General features: G+C 34.0%; 1 pseudogene; it reads left to right on the top strand.

Moving 5' to 3' along the window:
* The window catches only part of LOC134234743 (transient receptor potential cation channel subfamily M member-like 2), a 27,670-nt pseudogene extending 12,688 nt beyond the window's left edge, over positions 1-14,982 (top strand).
* The last annotated feature ends 18 nt before the right edge of the window (positions 14,983-15,000 follow it).

Below are 15,000 nucleotides of genomic sequence, written 5' to 3'. Positions count from 1 at the left end.
GAAAACTTCCTGAAATGTGCTGAATTCAATAAATTGTACGAAAAATATAAGTTAACAGAAAATATTATAGTTCCAGAGCAGTGTATTCACAATTTCTGTTTTTATGATGTCACAATCTAGTCCGATTTTACATCCTTTTTCAGAAAGAGGACAAAATGGACAAAATTTCAACAATTTAAGCTTTAGAATTTATAGAGCGCATGTGTGTTCAGGAACAATATTGACATATTTCATTGATATTATCATTCTACACATTATATGAAAATATTAATCCTGAACACACATGCGCTCGATGACTTAATTTTAAAATATCGACGAAATATGTACATTTTTCTGCAAAATTCATAAAAAACTGAAATTTACGTCATATTTGTGACGTCATTACGTACATATGACGTCATTACTTATGAAATTATTCAGTGCTTTGAAGTCAGCATATACTCCCCTGTTTAAGGACTTAATTAAATATTACTCCATCAAAGTTTGATTTTGGGGGGCAAATGTTGGTTAATACCGCATATAGTTCTTTGCGTCCGATGCTGGATTTTAATTACATTTTCATGAAGAAGAACTAGTTTAAATTTTTTGTATAGGTTTATTTCAAAGTATCAGATTTAAATTGCTTAAATATTTTCATTTTTGGAATGTACACTTTTTGTTGGTTCATTGTGTGACTTTGCCTTACTTAAAGACAACATTCGTTGAGGTGAGCTCTGTAATCTCTGATTACCTATGTTTTCATTGATAATTTAATTTTGACAAGGTTCTACCTTTCTTTCTGTCAAATTTCAGGAATACAAAGAGATGAAGATTTTCTGGACAGTGATAGAGATATGCCTGATTGGTTCCTTTCTGATCGTGATCGGACTGGTCCGAATCATACCAAAGTTCATCCCCTTCATCAAGTACACCACGGCTAAATTTGTAATGAGTTTGGGCCTCCTATACTTCTACTACAGGTTACTGAGTGTTTTCCTTCCCATCAGCCCTGTACTTGGACCGATGATGATCAACTTTAGAATAATGGTATGCATAAAAACCTGTGTACTAACAATCTGGTCTTTTTAAGAATAAGAGCATTATATCTGACACCTTTGTCTCCAGTTTTTGAGTTGATTGACCCAAAATCTCAATTTTCTCTGGAATTTTTTGATTTTTCGATGGAACTGGTCAAAGACCAGAAGAGTTTATGCAATGGCAAATTGGCACCTTCTGTCTGTCTGTAAATATATTTAGGTCACCTGAGTCACCCCAGGGTCAGGGGTTCTGATGTTAGGGCGGGGCTCTATTGATTATATAGTAAAAATGCATTAATTCTATGAAAATCTTCTTCTCTGCTCCTGAGTATTAGATAAACTAACTAAGTACATAGTTATGATGAGCAAGAATGCCTCTTCCAAAATTTTGAATTTTATGACCCCAGGGTCAAGGATTCTTATGTTAGGGCGGGGCTCTATTGATTATAGTGAAAATATATTAAATCTTTGAAAATCTTCTTCTCTGCTCCTGGGTATTAAGCAGATGAACTACCTTTATAGCTATTATGAGCAAGGGCCCTTCTTCCAGAATTGTGAATTTCAAGGCCTCTGGGTCAGGGGTACCACAGAGAGAGGGGGCTCTACTTTTATACTGAAAATGAATTAATTGTATTAAATCTGCTCCTTGGTATAAATCAAACATTTTTGATAAGCAAGGATGCCTTTTCCAAAATTGTGACATGTATGGGGTTCATGTGTGGTATGGGGTACTACTGATTATTGCTGAATATTACTGATTAGTTGAAATGCATTTTTAGCTCTTCTGAGCCAAAGGCTCAAAGAGCTAATGCTATGGCCATTTGTGCGGTGTGCGTAAACTTTTTAGAATATGGGCCATAACTCAAGAACCTCTTGGCCAACCAGTACCAAATTTGTCACAGGGTATCCTTGACCCAAGGGCTACCATTTATACTAAAATAAGGGTTGAGACCTTTAAACAAGGGGAGATAATCAGGAAAACAAAACCAAAAGTACTGGTTGCTAAAAAATCTTCTTCTCCATAACCACCAGGCAGATTTTCACCATACTTACATACAAGGATCAGGATATGTCAAAGATTAAAATTTGCACGGGGAATTACCCTGGGGCAAAGGGCGTGGTCTCAAGGTCACTTCAAAGTTGACCTAAATTTACAATTAATAAAAACGTGTATATTTTGCTTACTATAAGGACTAGGATCATCAAATCTTGTAAGTTGATGCATCTTACAACTTTACATCATGTTAACTCAAAAGTAGGTCACGGTGACCTACTTTTTGAATTTTGCAGAGATTTGTTTTCAAATTGATTTGAAGGCATATTTTGGACACTTTAAGGCCTATGATCATCAAACTTTTTTAGTTGATGCATCTTGGGTCCTTGAGCAATGTCAACTTAAAATTAGGTCACCTTGACCTACTTTTTTAACTTTATGACTTATCTTTTTAAAAACATTAAATCCCATTATTTCAGACACTGGGAGGTTTAGAATCATCAAATCTTGTACTTTGATGCATCTTGGGACCTTGAAACATATTTATGAAAAAGTAGGTCACTGACCTACTTTTTGAATTTTGTTGACATTTGTTTTCAAATTGTTTAAAAACGCATATTTTGATTACCTTCAGACCTACGATCATCAAACTTGGTCAGTAGATGCATCTTGGGTCTTTAAAAAATGTCGACCAAAAAGTAGGTCACGATGACCTACTTTTGAATATCTCAGGTACTTATTGGCTTAGAATCATCAAATTTTGTCAGTTTAGGCATTTTGGGTTTTTGGATAACGTCAACCAAAAAGTAGGTCACCGTGACCTACTTTTGACATTTGATGGCTATATTTAATTATCTCTGGTACTAAATGGCTTAGAATCGTCAAACTTTATCAGTTGATGCATCTTGGGTTTTCAGAGAATGTTGTCCAAAAAGTAGGTCATGGTGACCTACTTTTGAATATCTCAGGTACTGATTTAATTAGAATCATCAGTCTTTGTCAATTAATGTATCTTAAGTCCTCAGAAATTTCAAATCAAAAGGTAGGTCACTGTGACCTACTTATGGTATTTTATAATTATATTATGATATCTTCAGTCTTAACTGGCTAGATATTATCAAACTTTGTAAGTTGATGCATTTTGGGTCTTATGATACTAATAGAGTTGGAGGCTTCCAATAGAAGTGATAGATTGTACAATTTATCAGAAGAGCGATTCAAGGCCCTTGGGCCTCTTGTTATTCCTCTACCCTGCCTATGGGTATTAAGTAACCAAACTAATTGCTAAGTGTATAGTTATGATGAGCAATGGTGCCTTTTTCAAAATTGTGAATGCCAAGGTGTCTAGTTTAAAACATGAACCAAACTCAATCATTTGAAAGTTGTTGCATGATGCTCAGGTGACCTATAAGGCCCATGGGCCTCTTGTTTTCTTTACACTTCTCAGTCATCTTTATAGTCCAATATGAGATAGGGAATCCAGGAGAAATGTGAAATACAACTCACCTGTGAATGAATGCATTTTGATTTTTTCCAGATGAAGAAGGACTTTGTGACTTGGTTAAGGATGTTCCTTATGTTTATGATTGCGGGGGGTATCACCATTCAGGCCACGCTGTACCCGAACTTCCCGGCATCAGAGGAAGGCATTGTCAATGCTCTCAGCAGGGCCTTCTTCGGAATGTTCCTCACGAAAATTGATGACCTTGACAGTATGTTTGATTGCATATAATCTAGATATTTTAAAATTTGAGGTAAGCTTAAATTACTTTGTTAACACGTTCATGCCCTGCCATAAATATGGCTCATGGGTTAAGGAATGTTCAGACTTTGAACCAATTTTCTAGGTCAAAAGTCAAGGATATAGCAGATTTCATTGATAAATCCTTCTTATGATTTTAAAAATTACAGGTAATGAACGGTGCGAGAACTTCTATGCCAACCAAACAAGAGAAGTATGCTACAGTAAGTTTTGTTTACTGTTGTCTGAAATGTAGGAATCCAATTAAGTGTACACATAATTCTGTGAATGGAAGTATTTTTGACTTCAGAAATTTTATATATTCTGATAAACACTTTACAATTCATTATCGACCACTTATTGCTTGATATTTCATGTTTCAGATGCTGCTGCTTCATTTTGGAATAGAAATACAAGTATGTCAGATAAATGTTTATTTTACACTAAAGCAAGTACTTGAGATCTATGATTTCTATAGTTTTTTGTTTGAATTGTAGGTCAGATTAGGTTTCATCCAGAGTTTGCTGAGTGTCCATATCGTAGCTTTGGTGGTTACGCGATGGTGATCCAGTATCTCGTCATTACGAAACTCATCCTTCTAACTCTCCTCTACGCTATGTTCAGGTATGAACTCGCACCCAAATTTAAGTTTTTGTTTAATTATTCATAATGATGACCTCTCCAAGGTCGGCTCTGTGCTTGATTTTCAAGCACCAGCTTCACTAACAAGAAAAAACTTCTGTACCTTCCCGGAAGGCAGCATGTGTATGTTTGTATGTTTAATACTACAATATACATGTATATATATAGAATTTCTTTGCAAGATTTGAAAAGGAAACATCACCAAATTTATTTCAAATGCATACTACCTACTCTTAGTTTTGCATTAATAGTAGGAATATATACCAGTAGTAAAATTTTTACTGTAGCGACACATAATTGCTGGAATATACATGTATGAAAGTGTATTACCTTTAGGGTTTCTTTCATCTGATATTGCATGCTTTATTGACAGAGTAAACAGATACTTTTAAACATGATTAAATTTTTTGAATTTCAAAGAGTCACCTTTATGGTTTTATAATTTTTTTTTTTTTTTTTTTTTTTATTGCCCCATCACATGTCCAAGTATATAATAGTGCCAGGGTTGGGGCCCTGGGTTCACTAAGTAACATACATAATACACATATATATTACACAATCATAATGTGACAGGACATTTTTTTCACATATCATTCACACGCCTTTCGCTACATAACATGCATATGATTATATTTATAATAATATTTAACAACTGAAATCTTAATATAATCAGTGAAAAGTTGATGTACATCTGTAACTGCATTGTTTTTTCAAAAATATTAATCATATTAAAACATTATCAAATTCCATCGTTTTTTAAAACTGTCCATTTCCCCATTTTTCTTATAAATATATTTTTCACAATTAAAATAATACATAACCTCTTGTTTGACCCTCTCAAAAGATGGTACACATTTTTTGCATCTATTTCTATAAATATGCTTTTTTATTATACATACTACTAAATTAAATATATTGTTATATTTATAATGTTTTCCCAACAAAACATCAACTTTGTTTAGAGATATATCAACTCCAAACTGTTCTTTCATCCAATCCAGTACATTTTCCCAAATTTCTGCAACACACTCGCATTCCCAAAAAAGATGACAAAGTGTCTCTGGGTGTTTCTTACAAAAACTACATAAATCTGAGTCAGTAACACCAATTTTGTGTAAATATGTATTTGTAGCTAAAATTCTATGTACAATTCTATAGTGGACCATCTTAACTGTATATCATTTGTTATGTTAAAAAACAGAATGTTTTGTTTTTTCCACCAAAATTCATCAACATTAAGTTCTAAAATGTTTTCCCATCTCATTTCACTTTTTGGTTTTTTGTATTTCTGACTAATAACAACATCATAGAAATCTCTTGCACCTTGTTTGCTTTTTGTTATTGTTTGTAAGAATTTTGGGAAGAAAGGTTGATTTCTTTGAATTATATTATGATCATAATTCAACTGTAATTTTCTAATACAATTTGTTATGCCTAAAAACATTGTAAAAGGTGTTTTTAAATCATATTGTTTACAAAAGTCTTGGTATCCTAACAAAGTCCCATTTGTATCATAAAAATCAAAAACAAATTGTATACCTTGTCTCAGCCATGACTTATAACAAACACTTCTGTTGTTTATACATATTGATGGATTATACCATATGGGACTTAAAATAGATGTTTGATCATCAATACATAATCTCAAATCCAACAATGCTGAAAAAACATCATTCCAGAAAACATTTTCCGTATCTTTCTTAAGTTTTTTTGAAAAATCCCTACCATAGATAACTAAATATTTAATGTCAGGAATTAAATCTTTTAGCAATTCTTTCCAGGCTGATTTACATGAACTATCAAACAATCTGCGAATCCATGTAATTTTTAAACTTTTACAAAATGAATCAAGACATGTCATTCTCATACCACCGTTTTCATAACTTTGGCATATAATATTTTTAGCCACCCTAGCCGTTTTGGTATTCCAGATATAATGAAAAAATATAGCTTCAATTTCTTTGAGTTTTTCTTTAGAAGGGCTCGGTAAACTAATTAATAAGTGACTAAATTTAGGTAAAAGCAAGGTTTTTACTACTGTTATACGACCTGCCGTTGATAAATGTCTTCTAGACCATGATGATATAAGCTTTTTGATAGAGTCAATCTTTGGCAAAAAATTCAAATCAAACATAGTGTTTGTGTCTAGATCTACACAGTATGCTATACCTAACACTGTAAATGGTTCCTGTGACCACATCAAGTTTTGATATTTATCACACAAGTTATCATCAGTATGAACAGTAGATCCAATCCTAATACATTGAGTTTTATCATAATTTGGCTTCAGTCCAGAGAATTTGGAATACTGATTGACTAAAGACAAAGCTGATCTAATTGAGTCTTCTGAACCATCCATTAATAAAACTGTATCATCAGCATATTGTAGTAGTTTATATTCTTTATCTTCAATAACAATGCTCTTTATTAATTTATTATTTCTAATCATAATTCCCATTATTTCTGCACATAGTAGGAACAAGTAAGGTGAAATTGGGTTTTATAATGGTTATTGTATTTTTAGCTCTTCTGAGCCAAAGGCTCAAAGAGCTAATGCTATGGCCATTTGTGCGGTGTGTGGTGTGCGTCGTGCGGTGTGCGTTAACTTTTTAGAATATGGGCCATAACTCAAGAACCCCTTGGCCAATCAGTGTCAAATTTGTCACAGGGTATCCTTGGCCCAAGGGCTACCATTTATACTAAAATAAGGGTTGGGACCCTAAAACAAGGGGAGATAATCAGGAAAATAAAACCAAAAGTGCTGGTTGCTAAAAAATCTTCTTCTCCAGAACCACCAGGCAGATTTTCACCAAACTTACATACAAGGATCAAGATATGTTGAAGATTAAAAATTGTTCAAGGCATGACCCTGGGGCAAAGGGCGTGGTCTCAAGGTCACTTTAAAGTTGACCTAAATTTACAATTAATAAAAATGTTTATATTTTGCTTACTATAAGGACTAGGATCATCAAATCTTGTAAGTTGATGCATCTTAGGACTTCACATCATGTTAACTCAAAAGTAGGTGACGGTGACCTACTTTTTTAATTTTGCTGGCATTTGATTTCAAATTGATTTGAAGGCATATTTTGGACACTTTAAGGCCTATGATCATCAAACTTAGTCAGTTGATGCATCTTGGGTCCTTGAACAATGTCAACTTAAAAGTAGGTCACCGTGACCTACTTTTTGAATTTTATTACTTATCCTTTTTAAAACATTTAATCCTATTATTTCAGGCACTGAAAGGGTTAGAATCATCAAATCTTGTAATTTGCTGCATCTTGGGACCTTAAAACATATTTAAGAAAAAGTAGGTCACTCTGACCTCTTTTTAGAATTTTGCAGGCATTTGTTTTCAAATTGTTAAAAAGGCATATTTTGATTACCTTCAGACCTACGATCATCAAACTTGGTCAGGAGATGCATCTTGAGACTCTAAAATGTCAGCCAAAATGTAGGTCGCGGTGACCTACTTTTGACATTTTATGGCTATATTTAAGTATCTTAGGTACTTATTGGCTTAGAATCATCAAACTTTGTCAGTTGATGCATCTTGGGTTTTTGGAGAATGTCGACCACAAAGTAGGTCACAGTGACCTACTTTTGACATTTTATGGCTATATTTATGTATCTCTAGTACTTATCCATTTAGAATCATCATACTTTGTCAGTTGATGCATCTTGGGTTTTCAAAGAATTTAGACAAAAAGTAGGTCACGGTGAACCTACTTTTGAAATCTCAGATATTTATTGGCTTAGAATTATCAAACTTGGTCAGCAGATGCATCTTGGGACTTTAAAAAATGTCAACCAAAATGTAGGTCACGATGACCTACTTTCAATATTTTATGACTATATTTAAGTACCTCTGGTACTTATTGGCTTAGAATCATCAAACTTTGTCAGTTGATGCATCTTGGGTTTTCCGAGAATGTCGACCAAAAAAGGTCACAGTGACTTACTTTTGACATTTTATGGCTATATTTATGTATCTCTAGTACTTAGCGGTTTAGAATCATCATACTTTGTCAGTTGATGCCTCTTGGGTTTTCGGAGAATGTCGACCAAAAAGTAGGTCACAGTGACCTACTTTTGAATATCTTAGATATTTATTGGCTTAAAATTATCAAACTTGGTCAGCAGATGCATCTTGGAATTCTAAAAAATGTCAACCAAAATTTAGGTCACAGTGACCTACTTTCGAATTTAATGACTATATTTAGGTATTTACTGGGACTTATGGGTTTAGAATCATCATACTTTGTCAGTTGATGCATCTTGGGTTTTCGGAGAATGTCGACCACAAAGTAGGTCACAGTGACCTACTTTTGAATATCTCAGGTATTTATTGGCTTAGAATTATCAAACTTAGTCAGTAGATGCATCTTGGGACTCTGAAAAATGTCGACTAAAATGTAGGTCACGATGACTTACTTTGACATTTTATGGCTATATTTAAGTATCTTAGGTATTTATTGGCTTAGAATAATCAAACTTTGTCAGTTGATGCATCTTGGATTTTCCAAGAATGTAGACCAAAAAGTAGTCCTAATTGGCTAAGAATCATCAAACTTTGTCAGGTGATGCAACTTGGGTCTTATGATACTTTAGGGTTAGAGGCTTCAAATACAAGTGATAGGTTGTACAATTTATCAGAAGAGCGATTCAAGGCCCTTGGGCCTCTTGTAGTGTAACCAATGCCAAGGTTCAGCAGGAATCAGAGGAAATCTGGAAGTACCAGGTGTACAGCATCATTGTGGACTTTGAGACTCGTCTGAGGTTGCCTGCTCCATTTAATTTCATCAGTTACATCATCATGATGTTTGAGTTCATCTTTGATAAACTCAAACTGTGCCTAAAGAAATGCTGTCGATCCTCATGCTGTAGGAAGAAAAAGGACCGAGTGGTAAAATTCTATTATTTACTTTTATTCTCTTTGGATATCAGCAATTTGACCATAAGACCTTGAACTTAGAGTTTGACCTTTTGTGAAACTGTAATCCAGGTCATAACTTCTGAATAGTTGATGCCAAGATTTTCATACATTGCACATTGTATTTCATTTACATTCCTCATGATATAACCTCTCCTTGGGTAATAACATTTTTTTTTCCTTTTCACCTTGGAGTTGGACTTCCATTTGGGGACATCAGTGTTTTACAAATACAGATATATAGAGCATTTTTAAAGTAATCATCTATTTACTAACTCCATAAGTCTGATAAGGGTATTCGTCCTGTAGACCCTTTATGACAATTTTATTTGCTCTTGTTGGATTCTAAATAGAAGTGAGAGCTATAATTCTAAAAAAATATCTAAATAGTTCAGGAAATTGGTATTTATTTGTTTTTAAGAACATGACTTATTAGATTCTTATCATTCAAGTAAAGAAGTCAACATAACGTTTTGACTCCAATTCTAGGATGTTGACAATGTGTCTATTGTTAAAGTCAAGGACTCGACAAACTACAGCTACTGGAAAATATGTTAAAGAAACTGAATGAAGAACAGGAACAAGATGAAAGAGAGGCTGCACGACATACAATGCAAAGTCAAAGGTTAGGGAAATAATCCGTGTTAGATTTATAGTGATAAGATAATGATTAATGCTTCAGATTTGAAGGCATACACTTAAGTTGCTCTGATATTTTTAGTTCACCTCAAAGAAATGAGCTTCTGTTTTCAATTAATTTCTGTTAAAATATTTCCTATAGGCCATCGGCAAAGTAACTGTATTTTATAAACTGAAGAGTTTCAGCTATACCATGGAGTATACTTTTTGCTATCCATCCTTGAGAAAATTTTCATGCAGTTTGATTTTCTGTTATATGATTGACCCGCAAGTTATTCAACATTGTCCGCAAGTTATTCAACATTGAAGAGTTCCACAAAGATATACCTAGGGGTATAAAATTTACTAACCAACTCTTACAAATACTTTTAGTACACATTGATATATTAAAAACACCTATCAGCTGGCTCTGAGTGGGATAGCAGACCTGTTTACTCTTACGATTTCGCCGTATTTTATACGGATTTTTAGTCCAAATTACGTCTCACGTTTTGCTATTATGAATATACGGAAATCCGAAATACAGTTGTTCGGAATTCAGCAGCTGTATTTCTTTAGGATCTATCTCAATTTCACGCTTTTAAATGACTTTAAAAAGAATTTAAAATTTCAAACGCAGAGGTGTTATCAGGGTGCCCAAATGCTGTGGTATAATATGACAACGACCAAGTTATTAAACCATATTTTAGCAATCAGAAAAGCCGTTGTTCTCCATTTATATATGTAAAATCGATGGAAAATGAAATCTTACTGGCAAATGCCAAATCTCACGGACAAATCTAAACAAAAATACTGAGAGACAACGATATGGGTAAACAGGTCTGGGATAGCGATTTCATCAAATCCTTAACAGGAACTATAAGTCCAAGGTTTGATAAAAGAGCTATCCAATGCAAGTTCATAGTTAACCATGCTTTCATTGGTGATGTATCTAGGGATGTTTACAACCAATTGCAAAACAGTTAAACTGGATTGCTGGATGAATGACTAGCTTTTAGAGAAGATCCATTCCCAAGTACATCAAAAATATCAAAAAGCCTTAAGGTGGCCAGACTGGCATGGTTGCTGCAATCTAGGGATGCCTTCAGCTGCTTGATCTCTCCTATATTTCTGGATATATTAGTGACAAGATTGTAATTTTTTTTAAAGCAAGTCCATTCTTAAGTAAATAAAAATCCTAGAAGTACCAGATTTACATGAGTGATGATCATAAGAATACAGAACCAGGCCTGCTGAAGTTACTGACATTTTTCAGATGAATGATCAGGTTAGTTTGTTGGAGCAGGTCCATTACAAAGTTACTCTGCGACCATTGTTGTGAAGCGCATTACCAGAACATTTTCATAGAGGTCAAGGTTGTAAATTTTGATTACCTAAATTTTGTATAATGTAATTATGTTGTTTAAATTGTAGAATAGAACAGCTGGTAACACAATCCAAACTACAGAGGGAATTTAATGACAGAATGACGGAGCAGATGTCAAATCTGGAGAGACAGTTGATTGCCTGTAGCTTAGCTTTGGAGCAGATTGCCCACAAAATAGATACAATTGGTCAGTATTATCCTTACACATATGGAGTTTTTGTAATCTGTGAACACTAAAGAAAATTCCCAGTAAAATTACTGGGAACCAAATTCATGCAGGAAATCTCTTTTTTATTCAAAGACTTTATTAATACTGTAGATCACTTAACTTTCGCGACACCTTATTTTCGCGAGAAAGTCATTGACTCTTTATTAGCGAGACAAAATTTTCACGAATTTTGGTCATTGCTCTGTATCATCTTAAGGAATTTTAATCGCGAGAATGAAATTTTCGCGAGCATTCCGTCTCACGTAATTATGCGAAAATAAAGTTCTCACGAATAAAAAGTGATTTACAGTATCTTAATTTGGTGTAATATTTCCAGAATTAACTTGAAGGTTTACACATTTTGTTTGCTCACCTGGGTTATAAGCTTAAGTGAACTTTTCTGTTCATCATTTTTCTGTTGTCCATCTGTCAAGTTGTTAACTTTTCACATCTCTTGCTCTGATGAGCAAAAGGCACAGAGAACTAATGCTATGGCCATTCTACTTGTGCAACTTTTCTGAAATGTGAGTCATGTTTCAAGTACTGGACAGCAATGTTTGTCAAAATTTGTCACAGATTCTTCTACCTCTTGTTTGTATGTTTCTGCAGATCCCCAGGCCCGTCCAGAATTAGAGACTGCCACCTCCCTACACATAGCTAGTCGTCAGTCTCCGTATCCCAACACCAAGATACAGAGATTTCCTGTCTTTGACAAGTATGTCAATTGGGAAGTAGGTATCATCTTCCACAAACTTACATTCTTTTGTTAGAGGCATCTGAAGGTGATATATTGTTACATGTTAAATATTTTATACAGGAACCTTATCCTACCTATGATCCTGTCCTGTACACCAAACCTGTGGATGAATACAGAGAATCAATACAGAGTCTGGTAGATCCTGATTTTATAGAGTAAGTATAGATGATGATTAAACTAGACTAATATTAGGCTTCTCTGGGATGAAGGATTCATTAACATTAAAAAGCTTAAAACAGTCTAGATTAATAATGATAACTAAGAGATTTTTAATGGTAAAAATGGCATTATTTTTCTTTATATAAACATATATTTCTCAAAATAACCTAGCACATATCAGCTTTAAAATATTCATGACAGGAAAAGTTATTTGATTTACCTTACTTTTTCTTTTATGTTGATATTTCTTTAGGATCAGACAGCGTGTGGAAAGCAGCAGCCAGAGTCAGGAGGAGAGAACCAGTATACTTTCAGCGTATGGGTACCAGAAACCCCTGTGGAATCTGTCAGCTACATATGTTATTAATGAGACTAACATAGAAATCAACAGAGTATCTTGGATCACAAAGGATGGTTTACCAATAAGATATGAGCTTGACTCATCCAACATGCCAATGTAAGACTCTTCAATTACTGGTTTAAGTTCAAAAGTCTTGTAATATCAAGACTACAACAGATAATTGTGTATAGGCCCTAGGGTGAGATGATATTAGTCGTGTTTTGAAAAATACATTACAGCTGTGAAAATCTTCATCTTTACACCAAAGCATGCATTTGGGAAGCTTTTTGCTTGATCACAATGAGTTCTTGACCCTTACCAGAATTCTAATATTCAGCATTCAGGCCCCAGTTTTGGGCATTTGCCTGAAGGAGCCGACTGTGGTTTCCATTGCGCAATATTTCAAGCATCATAGGAAAACGAAGCGTATTACTATTCTAAAGCAACTTTTTTTTGCTTAATTATTAAAATTAAACAAAATTAAGAAATTATAGATATAAAAATGTAATTACAAATTGATATAACTGATTTTTAATCGATTTTGCAATTGATATAGGTAGGTTGACGTCGTTACAGTGTTCTTGATGTTATGATAAACTGAAGCTCTTTAAGAAAAGGGTTATGAAAATGTTATTAAATAAAAAGTTATAAACATATGCTCTTGAAATTTAAAACATAGAAATTTGAGAATATCTTTATTATTTTTATTGTTTTCATATGAATCCTATGTGCCCGTCATATTTTGTAGTACTCTATTAAAACAGGAAAATTAGTTAATTTTTGGCATTTGGAGATGCCTCCTCTGGGTAACAAGACGGTAGAATTTTGTGTTTCTTACATATTATGTACAGTATAGTATTACTCATCATATATTATAGTTTGAACAAAAAATCTATTGTAGTATTTGTATAATTTGCCTTAAAGTGCTAAAAATTGGCATTTTCCTACATAATCCTATAGTAAATGTACCTGTATTTTGAGACGGTCCCTCAAAAATACCTGGACGGTAGATTTCCCAAACTTTGCATGTACACTGAAGTTTATGTAACTTATATATGGTATGAAAATACAGTTTCGCTATTGTAGTTTTCACACAATAAAACCGCAGTCAGCACCCTTAAAGTTTTAATTTTTTTTTGTTTTTAGTTTTATTACCTTTTCAGTTTCTGTCTTCTATGATAGTATATTTTAAAAATATTCACAGAAATCCCATGGGTCGTACTGGTATGAGGAAGAGGGAAGTTGAGGAGGTGGGGGCCGAATCATTGTGTGATGTTGGTCGTGTCCAGATGGAAGAGATTTCTGTCTACGGTCAGAACCAGCAGAACTTCATCACGGTGGACGGCAAAAAAGTCCTAGAAGTCGCTGTATTTCAAAAGAAGGAATCAGGGGAGTTCACTCTGCCAAGTGTAAGTTTGATGAAATTTTAATACTGCATATTATTCAAAGGGTAATACAAACTAAACTTGCAAGTGTGGGGCATCTTGGATACTTACTGTGTTTTGTTAATGTATTTTGATTTGCCCTGCTGGGAATATAAGTCCTGTTTTGATAATTCTAGTTCAGTTTTCTTTTCATAGCATAATATTATTTCCTCAATTTTAAGAAATTAAAAACTGTTTAAAAACCCACCAATAAGCATGCAAATCATAATTTTCACAAAATCACTCATTCGGTATTTCAATTATGAAGCGAAACAAATTTACATGTATAATGAAGAGCCAGGAAAGGACAATATATTTTAAAGTCAGGGAAATGAAATTCACTTAGCTGTTAGTGTCACTTCATTTGATATAAGCCTGATTAATGGTTCTGTTTTATGTAGGGTAAGGGGTATGGTGACATGTCTCTGTAATCAGCTGTCTGTAGGAAGTTTTATTGTTCTGTGTTCTGAAGGGTAAGGAGTATGGTGACATATGTCTCTGTAATCAGCTGTCTGTAGGAAGTTTTATTGTTCTGTGTTCTGTAGGGTAAGGAGTATGGTGACATGTCTCTGTAATCAGCTGTCTGTAGGAAGTTTTATTGTTCTGTGTTCTGTAGGGTAAGGGGTATGGTGACATGTCTCTCTACTCAGCTGTCTGTAGAAAGTTTTATTGTTCTGTGTTCTGTAGGGTAAGGAGTATGGTGACATGTCTCTGTAATCAGGGTGTCTGTAGGAAGTTTTATTGTTCTGTGTTCTGTAGGGTAAGGGGTTTGGGGACA

Source organism: Saccostrea cucullata, unplaced genomic scaffold (assembly GCF_032062105.1).
Source record: "Saccostrea cucullata isolate Sc308-1 unplaced genomic scaffold, CSIRO_AGI_Scuc_v1 ctg3417, whole genome shotgun sequence".
NCBI classification, from domain to species: Eukaryota; Metazoa; Mollusca; class Bivalvia; order Ostreida; family Ostreidae; genus Saccostrea; species Saccostrea cuccullata.
The sequence above is the reverse complement of the archived record's forward strand: the minus strand, read 5'-3'. Positions and strand labels throughout refer to the sequence as shown.